Source organism: Anomalospiza imberbis, unplaced genomic scaffold (assembly GCF_031753505.1).
Source record: "Anomalospiza imberbis isolate Cuckoo-Finch-1a 21T00152 unplaced genomic scaffold, ASM3175350v1 scaffold_178, whole genome shotgun sequence".
NCBI classification, from domain to species: Eukaryota; Metazoa; Chordata; class Aves; order Passeriformes; family Viduidae; genus Anomalospiza; species Anomalospiza imberbis.
This window is the reverse complement of record NW_027099812.1, coordinates 1-22,528: the sequence shown is the minus strand read 5'-3', so window position 1 is coordinate 22,528 and position 22,528 is coordinate 1. Positions and strand designations below refer to the sequence as shown.

The following is a 22,528-nucleotide window of genomic DNA, read 5'->3' as shown; positions in this document are numbered from 1 at the left end:
GCACTGCGGCCCGCTTTAGACGGAGTCTGCAGTACCGCGCTCTGGCCACAAGGCGGCGGCGCTGCCTGCTGCCCGCCTCAGCCGGAGTCTGCAGTACCGTGCTCTGGCCACAAGGCGGCGGCACTGCGGCCCTACTCAGCCGGGAACGGCAGTACCGCGCTCTGGCCACAAGGCGGCGGCACTGCGGCCCACCTCAGCCGGGAACGGCAGTACCGCGCTCTGGCCACAAGGCGGCAGCACTGCCGCCCGCCTCAGCCGGAGTCTGCAGTACCGCGCTCTGGCCACAAGGCGGCGGCACTGCGGCCCTACTCAGCCAGGAACGGCAGTACCGCGCTCTGGCCACAAGGCGGCGGCACTGCCGCCCGCCTCAGCCGGGAACGGCAGTACCGCGCTCTGGCCACAAGGCGGCGGCACTGCGGCCCGCCTCAGCCGGGAACGGCAGTACCGCGATCTGGCCACAAGGCGGCGGCACTGCGGCCCGCCTCAGCCGGGAACGGCAGTACCGCGCTCTGGCCACAAGGCAGCGGCACTGCGGCCCGCCTCAGCCGGAGTCTGCAGTACCACGCTCTGGCCACAAGGCGGCGGCACTGCCGTTTGCCCGCCTCAGCCGGAGTCTGCAGTACCGCGCTCTGGCCACAAGGCGGCGGCGCTGCGGCCCTACTCAGCCGGGAACGGCAGTACCGCGCTCTGGCCACAAGGCGGCGGCACTGCGGCCCGCCTCAGCCGGAGTCTGCAGTACCGCGCTCTGGCCACAAGGCGGCGGCACTGCCTGCCGCCCGCCTCAGCCGGAGTCTGCAGTACCGCGCTCTGGCCACAAGGCGGCGGCACTGCCTGCCGCCCGCCTCAGCCGGAGTCTGCAGTACCGCGCTCTGGCCACAAGGCGGCGGCACTGCGGCCCGCCTCAGCCAGGAACGGCAGTACCGCGCTCTGGCCACAAGGCGGCAGCACTGCGGCCCGCCTCAGCCGGAGTCTGCAGTACCGCGCTCTGGCCACAAGGCGGCAGCACTGCGGCCCGCCTCAGCCGGAGTCTGCAGTACCGCGCTCTGGCCACAAGGCGGCAGCACTGCGGCCCGCTTTAGCCGGAGACTGCAGTACCGCGCTCTGGCCACAAGGCGGCGGCACTGCGGCCCGCCTCAGCCGGGGGCGGCAGTACCGCGCTCTGGCCACAAGGCGGCGGCACTGCGGCCCGCCTCAGCCGGAGTCTGCAGTACCGCGATCTGGCCACAAGGTGGCAGCACTGCTGCCCGCCTCAGCCGGAGTCTGCAGTACCGCGCTCTGGCCACAAGGCGGCGGCACTGCCGTTTGCCCGCCTCAGTCGCAGTCTGCAGTACCGCGCTCTGGCCACAAGGCGGCGGCACTGCCTGTCTTCCGCCTCAGCGGGAGTCTGCAGTACCGCGCTCTGGCCACAAGGTGGCAGCACTGCCTGTCTTCCGCCTCAGCCGGAGTCTGCAGTACCGCGCTCTGGCCACAAGGCGGCGGCACTGCGGCCCGCCTCAGCCGGGGGCTGCAGTACCGCGCTCTGGCCACAAGGCGGCGGCACTGCCACCCCCCTCAGCCGGCGGCTGCCGCTCGCCTTGGGGCCGCAGGCAGGGAAGGCGGGCGGGACAGAACGGGCGCCGTCCCCTTCCAAACATCCTCTGCAAGAAATGCCCCAGAACACCCCGCACGGGAAAAAAACACGAAAAACAAAACAAAAAAAAACCTACCAACAAAAAACCCCTGCCTCTAACCCAATAAGAACCCAAATAAAAACCTTTTCTTGTAAACTATATTTCAATCTATTTTATTTTTATATTTTTCATATTTCTGTTCACGTTTTGATTTGGAATGTATATTGATGTATAATCATAATTTTATAATTTCTTACATTTATTCCTGTTGCTTATAATTTATTTTATTTTATATTTTTATACATATCTTAATACATTGATTACATAGTTCTATATTTAGATTTATATTTCTAAAATGTTTATATTGTTTATAGTAAAACCCCTGCCTCTACCCAAGTAAAAACCAAAAAAACCCTTTTCTTTTAAACTGTGTTTGAATTTATCTATATTTTTCCCATTTATATTGAAATGTGCATTTTAAATGTAGATTGATGTATGGTGTTATTTATATTCTATCTCTTTCTATTACTTATTTTTTTACATTTCATACTTTTATATCTATCTTCATACATTGATTATATATTTCTGTGTTTAGAATTATATCAAAATATAATGTATATTCATTTTTTTTTCAAGAAAATTCCTGCCTCTAAGCAAATAAAACCCAAAAAAACCCTTTCTTTAAAGGATATTAAATATTTACATACATATTTTCATAATTATATTCACATTTGCATTTAGAATTAATATTGATGTATTTTATGTATAAATATATATAGAATAATGCAACAAGATAGCTAAATTATTATATATATTTTATATCATATATACTGCCAATACATATATTTACTTACTTTTTAATTTTTATATAGATCTTAACGTATGTATGATGTATTTCTATACATAGACTTCTAGCTTTATTTTATAATTTTTGTAATAAAAACCCTGCTTACTACCAAATAGGAAAAAAAAAAACCCACTTTATTTTAAACTCAGTTTGAATATTTCAATATTTAAGGTTTTGATATTTACGTTTATAAGAGCTTATAAATCATATTACAATATATTTTGTATATACTATATATACAAAATATTATGTATTTAGATATATAATATATATGGATTATACTGTGTTATAATAAGGCAGATACAGTATAATATGTATTGTATCGATTTCTATGATTTTGTATTTTTTTGTATTTTATGTTCCTATATATCTACATATATTAATTATACATTTCTATATTGATATTTTATATGGATTCGGTTTATATTTATAATCTGTGTTTACATGTATTTACATAAACATATAAAACACTCTCTATCAAACATTATAACACCTTATAGTAATAGATATTATTTATGTTACATGTTCTCTTTATATGTATTCTCTTTATATTTAAAACTGAAGTTTTATATTCCCATTTTTATATTTCTGGATTTGTTTTCTTTCATTAAACTATTAACTTTGCATTTAAAATCCAATTCCTAAAAAAAAAAAAAAAAAGCCCAAACAGCTATAAATTCTCACCAATACCGTCCAAAAAAATCAGAATGGCTCCACCAGCTAACCAACTACCAGCAAAACACAACCACACACTACACTCTTTTCATTAACAACTCTTATCACATCAAAAAAAAAAAAAAAACCAGAAGCAAAAACAAAAATTTTAATAAACCTACAGAAACCCACACAGCAAATCACAAAAAACACTAAATGGAAAAAAAGAGTATTACCGATATAAAAAAAACGAAACCACTAAGAAACAAAAAAATCACCACCCAAATAAAATAACTGCCTTAAAAAAAAAACCTACCATATAAATACACATGTTCCCAAAAATAAAACGAATAAAAACAGCAACCAAATACATCAAACTACAAAAAATGAAAAAAAATTAAATTAACAACAACAAAATTATTCCTAACTGAATAAACCCATAACGCCTCAAACCATCAAAACTAAAATACCACCTAGAAATAAACACGAAGCCAAAAGACAAATGTAACCATAAACAATATCTCCCAAATTCTCTGCAACAGTAAAAAATACAAGACAATCAAACAAACCAAATTAATAAAACCTCTATAATACACTAAACAATAATGCAATCATCAATATTATAAAAACCTCACTAATGAACTACAGGACACTACCTCAAACCCACCAAAACAAACACTACAGCCTCTACGGCAAAAAAAGTCACCACAACCGAATTAAAAACCTACCCTCTACTTCATGCTACGACCCATAAAAACCATTGTAAGCCTTTAAAAACACATCCTTTAAAAACATAATAACCGATCAAAAAAAAAATCCAACAACAAAGCTCAATCGAAAAAACCCCTTGTCATCAGCACCTGAACCAAGAACCATGACATTCGAGAAGTACACCGTGTCCATTAGCATACACCTACTACGAACCAAACGAAACGATACAATCAATTCCTAAAAACCACCTCAAAACCGCCCCATCAAGGAACTTGGGAACATTGAAAGCCGCGCTCCCGGCACGAAAGCGGCTCCTCCGGCGGCTCCTCCGGCAGGCAGAGGCGGCGCCGCGCCGGGAGACCCCCGCCCGCTGCCCCCTCTGCCCGGCGGGGCCGGCACCGGGCCCGGGGCGCCCCGGCGGCGCCCGAGCCCCGCGCCCGGAGCGGACGGAGCGGCCGGCACCGGCCGGCACCGGCGCAGCGCCGCGCCGCCTCTCCCGCCCGCCGGCCCGGCAAAGCTCCCCTCGGCTCCGCACGCCTCGCAGCGGCGCGGCTCTGGCGGTCCCGCGGCAGCCCGGCCGCGCCAAACTCCCCTTCCCCCTCAGCAGCTCCCCGGGCCATGCCAGCAGCGCCCGCCACAGAACCTTTGGTGCCGGCCCAGGGGCAGAAGAAGCGCCCTCCAAGGCAGCGGCACACCCCGATTTCAACCCTTCAAACGCTGCGAGAGCTGCAGCTTCCTTCAGTTCAACCCCCGAAACCGACGCCACACTCAGGTGCTCGCCTCACTTCATCGAGGGCAAATAAATGTGTTCTCCCCTTCCATTTCGTCCCCTAGAAGAGCAGAAAAGAAGGGGCTTTCCTCAAATGAAATCCCTCAGATTGTGGGAATCTTTAAAATCAGAGGGTTTGGGGAAAGCTGCAAAAAAAAGGCAGGCCTCACAAACAGCACAACTGCGGGTAGAGCTAAGCACTAGACATCAGATTTGTCAGCAGACAAATTATACAAGAAGTAGCAGTTAACTACAACTAGAGCAATGGTCTGTGTATTAACGCCCCTCTAGAACAACTCCCTAAGCTACAGAAAAGTACATCTAGCGAGACACTAGGAAGTTCTAAGCTTGAGAATGGAGCCCCGTGCATTGTGTTTTAAGGCTTACAAGCAGGTATTGCACTCGAAATAAGCGAGCATTTTTTTAAAAAGCAAAGGTACGTGTGCTTACAGGGGTTAGACAGAACTACTGTCAATATGCTTGTGCTTCGTGTGACCGGTCCAAAAACTTTCCAGTAAATTCTAACATTAGGTTCTTGGTCTACTGGCGGGGATGTGAGCTGCTGGCATCTTCCCACTGTCATAAGCATGTCATGAGAGTGATGCGAGAAAATTAAACAGCTCGAGACGCCTTCCTCAGCAGTCCCGCCCCGTTCGTGATTTCTACATAGACCCCCGGCCGGCGAGACAAATGATGGGAAAGGGGGATTTTACCTCAAGCCAAACCCTTTAAAAGGAGGGACAACAGGGCTGCCCCCTCCATTTAAACCTAAGGGTGATGAAAATGGAGGGGGGGTTAACCTCAAATCGAACCCATCAAACGACAACAATATTTTCCCCCTTCCATTTAAAATAGAACCCAGGGGTTCCCTGCCACCCCTGGGATACCCCTAACACCCTGGAAAAGGCAGGTTTGCCTTCAGCCAATACCCTCAAAACCACAAGCGAAGAGGGATTGCCCACCTGTTCAGACAGGGTCAATAATGGAAAAGAAGTCGCTACCTTCAATTTGAATTGCTTTTGTCCTCAAAATCCTTTTTTTTTTTTTTTTTTTTTTTTTCCCTGGGAGCACCGTGGAGGGATTGGCAAAATGAAATTTAAAAGGGAAAGGAGAAATGTCCCCGCTACAAATACACATGGGCTCACCTGTTTGGCTGCTGCTTCTTCCCGGCACAAAGGTTTGTCCCTCGGCACCTCCTTGGAGCAATGCTCCAGGTATCCAAGTGACCCCCCAGACCCTGCTGTCTCAAGCTCTCACCGTCCTTCCAAGGACAGCCCCGGGAGCCCCCCAAAAGCTCCTCTTCTCCGGCAGCTCCATGCCAAAGTGAGCTGAGGCAAACCCCCTTAAAAGAGCCCCCGGCAGGAGCCGGCCCCTCCTCATCCTCTCAGCTCACACCTGGGGCTGCTCGGGGTTTCTTTCCAAATGAATTCAGAGACAAATTCCTATTCTTACCAATAGCTACAAAAACGAAACACTTGACGGGATTTAGTATTCTACACACACCCCTCCCCGTGCATTTTGGGGCAGCTTTGGGTCCCTCTGGGGGACGGCACCCAGCGTGACCCCCCCTCGTTCGCCACCCACCTGCTCCTCCACCGCAGTGTGCCTCCCTCTCCGAGGGACCTTGGGGCGCCCCAAAGGACATCAGAGCCCCGCGTCTTCGCCCCCTTTTCCTGGCCCCCAAAGAAGGCACAGAACGAGTCCAACTGCCCTGCAGAGCAGCCCAGCACTTCCTTCAATCCCTCTCCACGTGTCCATCCCCCCCGAAAGGGACTCTGCCGCAACAAGAAAGCCCCCCGAAGGGTTGAAGCTCCTGCCCAGCCTCGCTGTCACAGGCGAGGGGCAGAAAGAGGGAGTGGCAGAGACGGCGGGGACGCGGCACGGACGGCACGGCACAGAGCGGGGGCCGCTCTCGGCGCGATGCCGGGAAAGCCCCGGGTCCGGCAGTGCCGGGCGGCGTTTGGCCGGCACGGGGGGATCCGCCGAGAGCCTCCGACCCCATGTGGGGACTCCTGCCAGGGCCCAGGGGCGCCGCGCCAGGCCCCGGCCCTCTGGGCTTTATTCTCCGGCGCCCCGAGCCCCGCGGCTGCGGGGAAAGAAGGAAAGGGGCGACGGGAAGAGAGGAGGGCTAGCTCGGATCGGTTCGGCTGCACTCGGCTAGACTCGGCTCCTCGGGTAGATTCGTCTGTTTACGGCTAAACTCGCTTATTTTCGGCTGCATTCGGCTGGATCTGCCTTTTCGGCGCAGCTCGGCTCGGCTCGGCCGGGCTCAGCTAGATTCGGCTTACTGATTTCCTCAGGGCAGCTCATTCTACGTGACACAAATTGCTGCCTCTAAGACGCTTGCAGCTCTTTAAAGAAATATAATTTTAACTCAACTCTCAGGACAGAGCTGATGGCTCCTTTATTACAAGAATGTTTACATGTAGAAGCAAGTCCCTCATTTGCATCTCGTTTTTATTTAAACCCCCCAAAATTCCATACATATCACAAGGAATGTGCAGTTCTGGTTTTCCCCCGTACACTATTTGTACGAAGGACCTGGGCACAGCACACAGCTGTGATTCCATCAAATAAATCCTTGTTTACATTTCAAAGGCTCTCGCTCTGGCACTGCATGTTTGCAGACCTGCACTGGCATGCTCAACTACCCTCGTGGCCACATTCCAGACCAATGGATCAGATTCCCCAGAGAGTTCCCAATAAAACTCAGGTATAATCACTGAGCAGAAAATTCTTTGGGCTTTAGTTCCATCTCTCACCTGTTCCAAGCGGAGGGAAGATGGGTTTTTGTCGCACATCGCAGCAGCAGTGACAGGGATCAGGGCTTGTTTTTTTTTTTTTTCATTTAAAAAAGGGTAATAGAAATAAACCAGGTCTGACATAAATGTCTTGAAGTGCCATTCAAGCTTTTAAAACCAATTAAAAGAAGGCTGCAGAGCTTCCTACACTGGGGTGTAAGTGCAAAGAACCAGTAGACAGAGGTTTAGTCACCATGATTTACTGTTTCTTTGAGAGCCTGGAGAAAAAGAGACTCAAAGGTGATCTTACTACGTTCTACAGCTTCCTGAGAGGAGGTTGTAGTCAGGTGGGGTTGGGCTCTTTCTCCAGGCAGCACTGACAGAACCAGAGGACACAGTCTCAAGCTGCACCAAGGGAAATATAGGTTAGATATTAGGAAAAAAAATTTTTACAGAAAGATTGATAAAATTCTGGAAGAGTCTGCCCAGGGAGGTGGAGGAGTCATCATCCCTTTAAGAAAAGACTGGATGTGGCACTCAGTGCCATGTTTAATTGAGGGGTTTGGGTATGGGTCGGACTCGAAGGTCTTTAAGGCCTCTCCCAACCTGGTCATTCTGTGTGTGTGAATTCTGTGTGTGTGAAAACAGCTCAGGAGGCCTTCACGGCTCACAGTGATGAAGACGGAGCAAAGAAGAACGTTAAAAGTGAAGTGTTAGTTCCCTGAATTACTGCCCTGATGTAGCCAATTTTTTTTTGCAAAGAGACTTAACAGTTTCTTCCCTTTGTTTCCGAGTTTCCGGGTCACCCTGTAATTCGTAACCCGCAACAACCTGACAGAGCTAAGTGACAAATCCGGCTCCTTCCCCCGCGACACCCAGCGGCGAGGGCCACGGCGCTGGCCGGGGGGACTGCAGTACCGCCCGATGTCCACAAGGGGGCGGCACTGCCGCCGGCCACAGCCGGGGGCTGCTGCGCGCTTCGGGGTCAGGCAGAGAACGGAGGCAGGTGAAAGAGAGCCCTTCCTGTGCCCTTCCTGTGCCCATCCTGTGCCTTCCTGTGCCCTTCCTGTGCCTTCCTGTGCCCATCCTGTGCCCTTCCGCTGCCCTTCCTGTGCCCTTCCTGTGCCCTTCCTGTGCCCATCCTGTGCCTTCCTGTGCCCTTCCGCTGCCCTTCCTGTGCCCATCCTGTGCCCATCCTGTGCCCTTCCTGTGCCCATCCTGTGCCCTTCCTGTGCCTTCCTGTGCCCATCCTGTGCCCTTCCGCTGCCCTTCCTGTGCCCATCCTGTGCCCTTCCTGTGCCCTTCCTGTGCCCATCCTGTGCCCTTCCTGTGCCCTTCCTGTGCCCATCCTGTGCCCTTCATGTGCCCTTCCTGTGCCAATCCTGTGCCCTTCCTGTGCCCTTCCGCTGCCCTTCCTATGCCCTTCCTATGCCCTTCCTGTGCCTTTCCTGTGCCCTTCCTGTGCCCTCCCTGCGCCCTTTCTATGCCCTTCCTATGCCCATCCTGTGCCTTCCTGTGCCCATCCTGTGCCCTTCCTAGTCCCTTCCTATTCCCTTCCTGTGCCCTTCCTATGCCCATCCTGTGCCCTTCCTGTGCCCTTCCTATGCCCATCCTGTGCCCTTCCTAGTCCCTTCCTATGCCCTTCCTGTGCCAATCCTGTGCCCTTCCTGTGCCCTTCCGCTGCCCTTCCTGTGCCCTTCCTATGCCCTTCCTGTGCCTTTCCTGTGCCCTTCCTGTGCCCTCCCTGTGCCCTTTCTATGCCCTTCCTATGCCCATCCTGTGCCTTCCTGTGCCCATCCTGTGCCCTTCCTAGTCCCTTCCTATTCCCTTCCTGTGCCCTTCCTATGCCCATCTTGTGCCCTTCCTGTGCCCTTCCTATACGCATCCTGTGCCCTTCCTGTGCCCTTCCTGTGCCCTTCCTATGCCCTTCCTATACGCATCCTGTGCCCTTCCTGTGCCCTTCCTGTGCCCTTCCTATGCCCTTCCTATGCCCTCCTGTGCCCTTCCTGTGCCTTTCCTATGCCCTTCCTGTGCCCGTCTTCGTCCCTTCATATGCTCTTCCTGTGCCCTTCCTGTGCCCTTCATGTGCCCTTCATGTGCCCTTCTTAGTCCCTTCATGTGCCCTTCATGTGCCCTTCCTGTGCCCTTCCAGTGCCCTTCCTATGCCCTTCATGTGCCCTTCCAGTTCCCTTCCTAGCCCCTTCCTGTGCCCTTCCTGTTCCCTTCCTATTCCCTTCAGCCTGTGAAGCTGATTTATGGTTTCAGGGCACCTGGTTGGTTCATTCCTAGATAAAAACGTTATGGCATTACTTTCAAAACCTTCAGATGCCTCTTCAGGGTTTCTTATATTCCGGTATATAATACAGTAGAGAGGGCATATTTCTAAATTAATTTATAAATAAATTCCAGCAAATCTGTACCAAAACTCAGAGGCCCTGAATCACAAGAAGCTGTGCTGCAGGACCTGGTGGCCTTGGTGTGCCCCTGGTTGTACCTGTTCATGTGTTGCCCTGCTGTGCTGTTGGTGCTGCCTGTCAGAGCAGTCGGGATGGACAAGTCCAAAGAGCTGGAGCTAAACCCCATGGAGCTGTTTTGGAGCAGGTGGGTGAGACCGAGGCAGTGCTGCTCAGAGGTGGTAGTAGGAACTGAAGCCTTCACAGGAGGAAGTGTTTGAACATCACAATCCCCTGCCTTTCCTATGACAGCAGCTGTTCTTGGTCATTCCTCCTGTTTGTAGGGAGTAAAAATTGCCTTGGGTATTTGCTGCTGGGACTAGTGACATCCTTTCCTGAAGGAAGTCCTTGAAACAGAACTGTGAGAAATGAGGATATTGCAGCTGGAGTTCCATTCTCCCATTGGAATGGAGAGTCCATAGTGAATGTCGTCTGGTGAGTCTCCCAGTGTACCTGACCTAGTGCTGTGCTGCCACCAAGTCACTTCATTCTGATTTAAGCAGTCTCAATGTTCTGCAAGTGTACATTGGAGTAAAAAATGCCAGTGGGAAGCTTCCTGTTCCCAAGGCATTTCTCTAGGGACATGCAGCTTCTGACCTACTAAGATAATTCAGAATCCCACAGCAACCTGCTGAGCTGTGGTTCTAGGGCAGGAGTGTCAGGAAAGTGGCATTGTCTGTGCCAGCTCAGTAGTTCTTTTCCTTGGAGCTCTCAGGGTCAGGATGAAATGGTGTTCATGCCCCACTGGGAAAGCACGGAGCAGGATCAGTGCTGTGTCTTCTTCCTGCTCTCTGCACTCTCTCAAGGATGACCTGTAGTGCTCTGGCTCGTGGCAATATAATCTGTGTGTAACAGCTTCCTGTGCCTGCCTGTGCAGCTGGGACAGTCACGGAGTGTCCCATGGAATCCCTGAGGTTGGGGAATGCCCTTGGAGATCAGTGGGTCCAACTGCTGCCCCAGCACTGCCAAGGCCACCCTCAACCCCATCCCCAAATGCCACATCAGGAACCACCCATTGAGTGACACAAATTGGGGTGAGGGCTGCAGGCACTGACAGCATCACTGCTCACTGGCAGTGGGGCTGGGGGTTCTCAGAATGGCTCCCTTGCCCCCTCCCTTCTCCCTGGCCTTCTCAGGAAAGGTGACTGGTCTGGAGAACACAAGGTGCAGCTTAAGTGAAGACTTGGGACCATTTTTCTGCAGTTCAGGGAACCTGTGCCCAAAGCACCTTGAACGCCTGTGTGCTCAGCTTTTCCTTTGGGTTTTTATGCACCTGAAAACAGATTTTGGGATCCACCAATAAATTCAGTGAATTGTCCCAGCCAGAGACCTTTTTGCTGATCTAAAAGTAGCTTTTAAACCACAGACCCAAGGCTTGCAGTATTTTCCTACAGCAGAGTGAGAGATGATGGATGATCTTGTTCAGTGATGCAACTGTCCTCGAGGGCCAGGTCAGCTGGACAGCCCTTGCTGTTGTTTTTTGTCTCTCAGTGAAGGAAAAATCACCTGGCTTTCCCATGTGGCATTGACTGAGGCTGTGAAGTGCAATCCAGAGCTGGTTCTTGGGGCTCTGGTGTTTGGTGTACAGATAACATTTCAGCCTGTCTGCTCTGGGGTTGAATGTGCATTTCCTCAGTTACTTGGACTCGGAAAAGACCAAGAGGGTGGTGGGAAGGGCTTTCTCCCAGGCCTGAACAGCTTCAAGGCAGGGATGGTTTTTTGAATGTTTGTTTTCTTCCATTTCCTAGCCCAGGGCTAATTTGACGTTCCCTGAATTGGGATGTGGAATGAAGAGGTCTCTGTTGGGAGAGTGGGAGAAAGGGACACACCTAACTGGCCTGTCCTGGATGAGCAGAGAAAATTGATATTGGCAATATGTGTTAGTGGGCATTTAATCAATGCAGCCGTGCCAACATGGCTCAGGCGCTGGTAGTTCAGGACAGAGAGGAGAAGGGGCTGACAGACACTGGCACTGGATGCTTGGGCATGGCTGGAGATGGGCAGCTGGACCTCCCTCCAAGTTGTTCTGGGTGTGGATTTGGGTCCTGTCTGGCTACAGAAGCGTGTGGCAGCTGGAGACCTGGCAGGTTTGGGGGCTATGCTGCCCCAGCCTCTTTAGTTCTTGTCCCTGGCTGTCCCCTTTCAGTGGGAAAGCATCCCTGCTTGGCTGGTCGTTCCCTGCAAACAACCTGAGGTTCCTGCATCCCTGCTTGGCTGGTTGTTCCCTGCAAACATCTGAGGTTCCTCGGCACTGGTGTGACCCACCGGCATTGTCACCTGCCCTCGGCACAGTCGGCGGAGCTGCCAGCTGCCGGAGCAGCCGGCAGGAGGAGCGGCCGCTCCTTGCCGGGAGGTGAGAGGCGCGGGGGCCGGGGCTGGAGGCACGGGCTGCCGGGCAGGGGAGAATTCTTCCCAGGAAGAATTTCAGCTCCCCGCAGCTCTCGGTGCATGGACTCCGGGCTCAGCCAGGTGGGACGTGGGGACTGTGTTCGTGTTCCCGGGAAGTCTTTTCCCATCTGCTGGGACTAACTGCCTAGAGAATGACATTTCTGACAGCCCGGTACTACCGTGTCTGCTGGAAAAGGGCGGGGGTGAAGAGGCAAACGCCAGAGTTCCTTTGGGATGATGGAGTTGTGGTGTTTGGCTGCGCCGAGAGGGGTAGGAATTCAGAGAGATGATGCTGTCCAGAACATTCGTGCAAGAACTTTAAGATGAGAGTGGGATATCCATGGATAATCTAGCCATGAGAGGGCAGTGAGACACAGCTTATGGTGAAAGCCACGCACTCAGAAATTACTTCAAAATTCCCCTGACCTTTCTCCACCGTGGAACAAATAAATACAAAGGTTTGCTCCTGCTCGTGCTGAGAGGAGAAATTAATCCAAACCCAAGATCCTTTTACAGCACAGGTGGGAAAAAATCCAAAAATAAACAGCACTGCTCTGTGTGAGCCTTGTGATTGCAATCATAATAGATGTATCATATCTATCTATTACATGTATCCTATGTAATATGCATTAAATATATCAGATATTTTTAAAATAAATATTAAACATAATAAATTTATAATAGATGTTATTTATAAAAGATTATAAATTCAAGTTATCCTATTACAGTTGACGCTTGCATTGAATATATAATAATTCACTGCCAATGACTGAAGAAAAACATCTGGATTCGGTTAACTACTGCAACAGGTACCCAGAGAGGTTGAGGGATCTCCATCCTTGGAGATATTCCAAACTGAAAGGCCCTGGGAGCACAGGACCCTGCAGAGGTCCTGGCCAAAGTATGTGACCGATCCTTGACGACTGGGAACACTGCAGCCACCCAATAAACTCTTAGTAATTAGTCCTAAATTGCACGTGCCAAGCAGGTTGCAGAAGTCTTCTGCCATCTGTGTTTCTCTGATGCATCTCAGGTAGTTTGTGACGTGAGTTGTGAATGAAAGGAGGAAGGACAGAGACATTTAAAGATCAAAGATCTGGTGTTAAATTCTCCCTGCTCAGTCCATGCCTGTGCATTCCCCATTAATCATAAATATTCCCCACTACTCTGTAAGCAAATTATCAGGGTGGTTAAATGCAGCTAAGGTGACAATATTTAGAATTTCCCAGGTCTTATCCTCCAAGCCATACCCAGGTAGATCTCCAGACAGACTTTGCAAGGCTGAGCACAGGATAAGCTCTCGTGTGAGTTGGACTAACCAAGCAATGAGGTCAGGGTAGGATAATGGGTCAAACTGAGCTCTGCTACAAGGAAATGTCATGTTGATAAATGCAACTGCAACGTTTTTTATAAACAAAATTAAACTTCATTTGCTTCACAGTAGCTAATGTGCCGTTAATTCAAACCCCACAGAAGAACTCGCTGGACACAGTTAATAGTCAGCAGAGCAGATAGGCCAGGCTTTGAAAGCATTTAATATTCACTGAAGTGCTGCTTGTATCCAATTATAACTCACTACTTGCCATCTTAATAATTTAAATCTGTCCACTCTTTAGAGAGGAAAAAAATGCACTAATCAAAGACATGAATGCACCTTTTGCTTTTGACAGCATCAAATTAAAACTAAATGGTAGATCTTGAATGAATTACTTTGAAAGAATAAAGGCATTAATGAGGTAATTTCATTATAGAGGCTCATCCAAGCCTATGTGAAAACAAGGGAAGTAAATGGAGAGGAAAGCCGCCGAGGAAATTAGGGTTCCTTCCACACTAATTAATGTTTGGGGGCATTTAGTACAGGCACCAAATTAACTGCTCCAAAGAACGCCATTGACAAAAAAAAAGACATTGTTGCCCTGCCATGTAATTAGAAGACAGTACAAGCAGAACACTTAATGAGTATAAAGCCAGCCTTTAACTTATTCTGCCCAGCTTCTGAAAACATGCCTTTGTGGAGGCCTAAGTTTAAGGAAGCACTGGGCGTACAATATAGGATTGTTTAGGTCCTTCTGGTCGGTGAGCTGTAAACAGGTAGCCCTGAATGACAGACTCTGAGACTCCTGGGAGGCCTGGCTTCCCAGAAAAAAAAAAAAAAAAAAGAAAATCTTAAATGCATCCAGAAAGAAGCAAAAAACAGTGAATAGGCCCAGCCCGGCAGAGCCAGCACACTGAATGCTCACCACTGTCTTAAGTGATTACATGATGTTGTACCACCCCCTCTCATTGAGTTATCTTTACACTGCTTTTGTCTCCTCTAATTGAAGCTGATGAGGTGCTAATTGGTTCCTTTTCTTAAAAAAAAGCACTACTTAAGCACTGGCAAACAGAGTAAGACAGCGTGAGTGGAGTTAATGAGGGCTTTGCAAAAAAAAAAAAAAAAAAAAAAAACAAAAAAAACCAAAACCACACCACCGAAACCAGCCATCCTCAAACCCCAAACCTAAACCAACTCCTGTTGTTCGAAACTAAACCGAGAAGGGAAATGACTGCATGAGGGAAATGGCTATGAGGGTTTGAGTTTTGGGAGAGAAAAGGACAATTCCAGCACTAAATGAATGCCCACACTTGGTCCAGCATCCTTGACATTCTCTTTTTTTTTTTTTTTTTTTTTTTTAAACTTAAAGTGTTGCTATCAGAGTATTAAACATATTGTCACTACAGCTGGAGCCAGAGATCCTGCCTTTGCCATACCCAGATGCATTTCCTAAAAAAGGGTTACCATAACATTAAATACTCTGTATTTTCCGTGTATTCTATAGGTGGGTTGATACCAGATCCTGGTTTTCAAGACCAATTTTATAGTTCCCAGCTACTGAGAGTACTCTGAGTGCTAAAGGAGAGTACAAAAAGGCCTTGCTGTATTACTGGTGTTGCCTGGCAAGACACAGAAATTTCTGCGAGCTTTTTGAAGGTGACAGTGCAAATCCCTGTGTTAAACACAATCCTCTGCTGTTCTGAATTTTTTTATATGCAATCTAGGCACACATGTGGGCACAGGATGCTTTTTCAGGCTGTTTGTCCAAGTAAGCAACACATTTAGGAACCCAGGAAGAGGCTACCCTATGATGACAGGTTCAGAGTCTCTGGCACTGGCTCAGGACCAACAGTCAGCTCTTGAAATTCTTCAAAATCCAGCAGCTAAGTAGTTTCCTATTGGACGAAAAGAGGAAAGTAGAGCTGAAACTCCTCCAGTCAGCTCAAGAAGACAATGAACTTTTCAGTAAGACAATTTTGATCATCTGTTTATGTAGATGAGCAATAAAGTCTCAGGGCTCCTTCTTTCCTCACTTTTTTTTTTTTTTGCCTGTGTATAGAAAACTCAATCAAACAAACAGTGAGTTCCTTGGGTTTGTGTTTATGCTTGGTAACTTGTAGCTCTATTCACATTCTAAACTGGATTCTTTTCACTTTATTGCATGGCCACTTATTTTCTTTTGGTTGTCATGAAAACAAGGGATTTCTTGCTGGCTGCTAGAAAGAAATTTCCTAGAGAACAAAGTTACAACCAGTTGCTCCAAAGGGGTGTCCATAGCTGTCCAACTATAAAACAGCCAAGAAAGATGCAAAACTGGTAAACCCTGCTTTTTTCCTGCAGAGGCAAAGAGCAATTCAGTGGTTGTAAAGCTCCTGCACTGCCACGTGCCAAATCACTTTTGTAATCAGCATTGCCTTTGCTAGAGTAGAGCATCTTTTAGTTTGTTTCTGGTGGGACCTGATTGCATTTTCAGGCCATCTCATCTATGGCTCCTACCATCAGGGACCAATAAATCTCATCTTTGACCTCAGAAGGAATTTGGCAGCTATCCTGCAGGAGAGGTGGCAGATGGCAGCGTATCCATCAATCACTGACATCAATAAAGCTGGAGAAAGCAAGCAGCAGAGGAGAGGCTGGGAAGTGAAACCCCTCCGCCTTTCCCTGTCCTCTTTCCTGCTACTTTATTTCGTAGTCTGAAAATGGCTTTTCCTCAATTTTGGTCACTCTAGAAATGTTAGTTCAGTAAGAATTCACTTGGGGTAATGTTTAATAGGTTTACAAATTTCGTTTGGAGGCAAAAAAGCACAAGGGGTGACAGCAAAGAATTTGGTGTGGGTCTGTCAGTGGGTGTGTCTATTTTCCCCTGAGTTCCACAGGTTTCTTGGTGGTATTTCCAAGAGTTCTTCTCAGTAAAACTCAGTGGAAGGGGACTTGCCCTGACTTATTCCTTTGGTTAACAAACCCACTGAGAGCTCCTTCCTGCTCACATACAGAAATAGAGAAAAGTGGCAGTGATGTGCTTGCACTGAAAATGAAATGATCCAAATGGTTCTCTGTTCATCAAGAGATGCATTAGGAATCATGCCCTATATTGCCCTCCCCACTGAGACTGGGACACGTAGGGCTTCAAAGAAACAATAAGAACACGGAAATTTGGGCAGAGCTGAGGGAAGGCCTATAGTCAGCAGAGAGAGAAATGTGCTGGAGAAAGCAAACAGCAAAGGTAGGGAGGGGAGATAAAACAAGGGAGATAACAAAAGGGTAGCAGAGGCAAGGCTCAGAGTCTGGGGGAGACATCTGACAAGTGACAGGGACTTGTCACACAGCGAGAAGAAAGGCAGCAATGAGAAAATGGGTAGTTAAAACTGTGCTGAGAATCACATGAGCAGCTCATCCAGAGCCTGCACTCCAGAAGCCAAAGTTCAAAGGCAGGGATGCTCCCATGGTTTTTATGGCTCACTTCTGGGTCATTCGATTAAAGAGATTCTAAATTTGACAACTCCTAATGTTCAAAGAGGTTTAGATGGTTTTAAATCTGTTCAGCTCATCCCTGTTTGAGATAAACATAAATGGCCATTTATGTTCATTTTAATAAAATTAAAATGAAAAAGAGTCATCCAGCACCACAGAAGGACATGTTAGAAGGGGGTCTCTCACTGAAGAGGAAAGTGAAGATGGTGCAGCTTCATTCCATCTCAGATGGCCTGGCTCTGATCACTATTAAACCAGTAATTGCCACCTTGACGCTTCTACAGGCCAAAGTTGGATTAAGGCATTTGATTTTCCCAAGCATGTTAAGCTCTTTGCAGTTCCTTTAGTGGATTTAGCCACCCAGTTGATGCATCCTTTTGAAATCTAGCCCTTTTTATGAAGTGGGCTATGGAAGGCATGATGCCCTTTATTAATTGATGCCCACCCATTATTTGTAAGATTTAGCCTTCATCCAGGAATAATTATAAAATTCTGTCTCAAAAAATATCAACCAAAAAACCTGTGATGGCATCCTCAAAAATCTTCTGTAGAGAGGCTATGGCCTTGTTGGCCCCCTCACCAGGTATTTGGCAGTTGGAAGAAAAGCAAAATATCCCCTAATATTTTGCAGAAAATTTTCCTTGCCACTGTTCAAACCTTTAACTTATTTAAGGCTATTACTTTTTTTTTTTTTTCTTCTGGCTACCTGTGAGCAAAGAAGGTAAATTCCCTTCTGGATATTTGTTTGTTAGCTTGTGTGGTTTTTTTTTTTTTTTTTTTTTTTTTTTTTTTTTTTTTTTTTTTTTCTTTTTCTTTTGGTTCGTGGCTTTTTTGTGTGTTAGTTTGTTTTTGAATATTGTGAGTGGCTTAGGTTTCGCCAGCTCACCTTCAGCACAGTCTTACCCTTAACTGAAAGTCCTACAGTTCCTGTTTGAGAGAGCAGAGTGTTTCAATTTCCACTGTGCAAACAGGTGGCCTAATGTAAAATCACCTGCTTTTATTCCAAGGCTACACAGAAGAAAAAGAGAGATCAGCTGGCCTCTAAAATTGCCCTGTTTTATACATCCACATATTTTGAAAAAGCATGGCACAAAATTAGAAGGGCCTATGTTCCTGCCACAAGAACGCTCCAGGCCGTTACAGAATATCCTGTGATTGTCCCAAAAAGCAGAGAATGCCTGTTTCTTTTAAAGAAAGCTTAGAAAAACGCCTGTGCAATTCTTTCACTCACAGAGCTGTGGTCCGAGTGAACTGAGAAAGTGGCAGGTATTTAATGAGCCATCTCCACTTTCTATACTCTCTTAATATTCTTCAAGCATAGTAATCTCATTCCCAACTGTTCCTTACGCCATACAGAACAAAACAATGCAAGAATCCATTTTAAAAACATTAACGTGTTTCACCTAATCCCTCTATTTTGCTACAGATGAGCTGTTTGGCTATTTTATCCATGTGCATGGTATTTGTGAGTGAGATTTGCCCTGTCAAATGCCCAGAGGGATTAATTCCCAGAGTCTAAAGTCCCAGGAGTGGATTGCGTCCGGAGCTCTTGGAAGAGCTGTCTTGCTTTTCAGTGTGCTAAATCCCCCAGGGCGATTCCACAGGCAGCAACCTCCGGGCAGGACTACCCTCGGGATGAAAAGAACACACAGCACAGGGTGAGTGTGTCAGCAGCGGCAGTTGACGCAAACAGCGACACCTTCACACTGGGAAGTCACGAAATCCATCAGTGCTGACTGAAGTATTTTGGGCTTGTCAAGCGTCATTGTTTTGGACTTCTCCTGACCTCACTTAGCAGAACGGTGCCACCGCCTGTAAGCTTTTTCTTCAGCATTTGCCTGATAAGTAGCTCTGTAGGCATTTGTTTTCTCCCATCAAATCATTAAATGGTAATGCAGTTGTTAGTTCGCCTTGCCTAGTTCGAATACATTTTGCAGCCAGAAACCATTCCCAGTTCATTAAGTGCCTGACCTCAGCATTAACACCCCTTCTGCTCGGGTTGCCTTGGAAACAAAGCTTCCTGTGCGTAATCCAAGCTTATCTAGCTCTTTATCCTACATGTGACCCTTAATTACTTGCTAAATTAGAATGGTTTTCTGAAAATCACAAGAGGAGGTTAATATGTTCTTCCAGAGCTGGTCAAGCTAAGATGACACCAAATTCACAGGGAATTCAAATTCCATGATCCCTGAAGGCGTCTCTTTCAGAAGGAAGATGAACTTTCCCAATGGGAGGCAGTGTGCCATGATAATGCTTCTGTCACTCACTTTCCTTGCCCTGCTTGTCCAGACCCAGCTTAATCCAGTGTGAACAACGGAGTAAGTAAATATCAGGTTGATTAATTACGGTGCAAGATTCAGTAACCACTTGTCTTCTGTAATTAACATTGTAATTGAAATTAAATAATACACTTTCACACAAAGATTGCTAGCCTAGGAGGAGGAGCTAGGGAGAATCCTCAAGGCTGTGACAGGGAGATGAAGCACAGAAAAACAGGGCTCAGTATATTAATTGTCTTTTTAAAATTGTGGTACATCTTAAGAAATTCTTCTGCCAAAAAATTAGGTTTTTTTGAAGGCTGGATTGATGATCTTAGAGGTCTTTTCCAACCTTAATAATTTTATTATTCTAAAAAAGAAAAAAATGTTATTCCAGATATCTTGGAGTAGAGATGAAATCGGGCTGGATTGTCGAAGAATAGCTTAAAACATCTGAAAGTCCACCTTCCCTTCACTGATTTGATAAACAGACATAAGGAGAAAAGGTAATGCTCTCTAAGATGCCCAGTGCTTTTCCTATCCATTGTTTCCAGGGGCAACTCAAGGACAGTGAGTCTTTGGCTTCAATGAGTGTCTTTGTAAAGCCGTGCTAAGGCTCAAATGCTAAGGCATGGTCTCAGGAAAAGCCAAAAGTAAAATCCTCTGTGACTTCCACACAGCATTTAATTAACTGCACATATATTAAAGCACAGCCAGTGCAAAAAATCCAGTCTGTTTCAGCATTCCCATCTATTGTGACACAGAAAATAATTCTGCCTGTGTACAAAGGCTTGTTTTCAGGGATATATATCAAAATCGTGGACTGATCACTGAGATGGGAGGAGACCAGATAGGTCTTGCATTTCTGCTCAGAATCCTGAAGTTCAACACAAGATACCTCAAAAGCTTATTAGCTTAAGCAGTGGTTCTCCCCTCACTTTTTAGGAGCGTTCACTTTCTGGAGCCTCATTTGTTTTCCTTTTTTCTCCTCTGCTCTTTCCAGTGTGGGCTTGTTAATGTGTCCAAATGCTCAGAGCTCTGGAGGCTGAAGGAGCGATTTATAGTTACTGTGTGTTCACAGGGGTTTTGATTTCCCTGATGAGACCTATGGAAAATATAATGGCATTTTTTTAAGAATAATGACAGAGAAATTATACTAACTACTTCCAGGCAGAATTTGAGACAATGAAGGTATTTCATTTGCTATGAATGTACAGAATTATGATTATAGAGATTACCAACCTGCCAGTGCTCCCAGTCCCTGCCAATCTAATTGTGTTTCAGGCCAGCGGGCCATTATCTGTTCTCTTTGATGAGCTTTCATTTCCCTGTTACTGGGTTTAAATTCAAATGTAATTTTCAGGACAGAATTCAAGAAGTTTTTACAAATAGGAAACATTTTTGTTTCCTCTAGTGAGCTCATGTAGCAAAAGAATTTGAAGAGACTTAACTTGAAGAGTCCAAACTCCTAATATCTATAATTTTGGGAATCTCTAGATGTTTTCCTGCATGTCACAGTGGATTGGAGGACAGCTTTCCATGCATGGGAAGAAGACTTTTAAAGGAGTTTCCATTTTCAAATGCAGTTTTACAAATTCTCCATGCACAATTACCAAGACAGCATCTATACCAATGCCTCTAAGTGGCAAAATTTTAGCCTGCTTTCACATATGTGGGTGAGTGGGTAAGAGGGAATTGTTTGAAGCCCAAAGGCTTGTGCTTTTGGGTTTCTAGTCTCCTTCAGCATGGTTCTGGTTATTTTATGTGCATAAATTCTGAGGTTACTGGGAAACGGAGGAAGCAGACAGGAGAGGGTCTCATGCTGCTCTGTTTGCACATGCCATTTTATCCTCCTGAAGTAATTCTAGAATTTTACCTCAAAAGTTACTTTCTAGATCTTTAAAGAACAGAAAAACAGCTGAGTTTCCTGTGTCTAGAAAGCTGCCAAGAAGAGACTCCCAATTCCCTTGACATCTCCCACATATAGTTTCTAAAAAACCCAAATAGATTCATAAATCAAGGATGGCTTAGAATATTGTTGGATGGAAGACACTATACAAAACAAAACATCAAGCACTTCTTTCTCTATAGAAATAAGCGTTAACTGGTCAAGAATACTCAATATATTTATATGTAGAAATTCTAAAATTTATCTCAGAAACATTTTGCTTGCCAAATCTCACCTGGTCATATATTTGCTTACTCGTTTGTGTAGCTGAAAAAAGTGAGAATGTAAGGTTTTACTTTCACCCATGCTGAAGGAAATGTGTGCCATTTTAGAAAAATAACTTAATCTCTCCTGATCATCCTCTTTTTTAGCAGGCTCTGAACCTACTTACCGAGTCCTAGATTGCTTATACTCACAGATTAAGAGGGAAAGAAGGGATGTCAGAATCAAATGGGTATGAAAAATGTAGAACAAAACCCAAGAGTCTAAAGAAACTGAAAAAGAAAACCCCTCCTGATAACTATTTTCTTCTCCAGAAGGCTGTAAGGCAGGCTGCTAAATGAAAATGGAGAGAACGAAAAAGGAAGCTCTTAACTGTTGCTTCAGTGGTTGATTTAACTCTGAGACAAGCCCTGTCCCCACTCTGTGACGCTGCACACTGACAAACAGCCGTGTTTCTCATCTTGGCAGTCAGTGTCGGGGACTCTCCCCACCTGTCACCGCTGTCACCTGTCACGGTTGGGGGCTGCCTGTCACCTGAGGTTTGTTTTGCTCACCTCTGCGGAAAGTTGGTCTGGCATGTTGGGAGAAACAGTGTGGGTTTTCCCGCGGGACTTCCGACTACTCTGCAAATGAACTGAAAAGAGCCCGTGGAAGTGCGGTTTTTGCTAAGAAAGTAATATTGAGGGGAACGAACAGTGTAATTATTTTTCAGACATTCTGTGCACTGTTAGCAGCTCGCAGCTGTCTGAGAGGTCGCACGAACACCAACTCACAGCGCACGGCCCCTCGGACTCGGGGCAGCTCGGACATTCACCAAGAGGGACGGCGACGGAGCGCGGCGCGCGGCGCCCGGCCTGCTCCCCGCCCTCAGCCCCGCCCGGTTCCCGGCCCTGTTCCCGGTCCTGTTCCCGCCCTCAGCCCCGCCCGGTTCCCGGCCCTGTTCCCGCCCTCAGCCCCGCCCGGTTCCCGGCCCGGTTCCCGGCCCTGTTCCCGGCCCTGTTCCCGCCCTCAGCCCCGCCCGGTTCCGGCCCTGTTCCCGGCCCTGTTCCCGCCCTCAGCCCCGCCCGGTTCCCGGCCCTGTTCCCGCCCTCAGCCCCGCCCGGTTCCCGGCCCTGTTCCCGCCCTCAGCCCCGCCCGGTTC

The 22,528-nt window shown here is 47.2% G+C and overlaps 2 long non-coding RNA genes across 2 annotated transcripts; one reads left to right on the top strand and one right to left on the bottom strand.

Moving 5' to 3' along the window:
• Window positions 1–18,773: 18,773 nt before the first annotated feature.
• LOC137466346 (uncharacterized) lies at window positions 18,774–19,943 on the top strand. Its single transcript, XR_010995128.1, has 2 exons — window positions 18,774–19,277; window positions 19,615–19,943. It is a non-coding gene; the product is annotated as an uncharacterized lncRNA (long non-coding RNA).
• Window positions 19,944–20,172: 229 nt separating this feature from the next.
• On the bottom strand, window positions 20,173–22,118 carry LOC137466345 (uncharacterized). Its single transcript, XR_010995127.1, has 2 exons — window positions 21,942–22,118; window positions 20,173–20,322 (listed from the first exon to the last, which is right to left on the bottom strand). It is a non-coding gene; the product is annotated as an uncharacterized lncRNA (long non-coding RNA).
• Window positions 22,119–22,528: the final 410 nt, after the last annotated feature.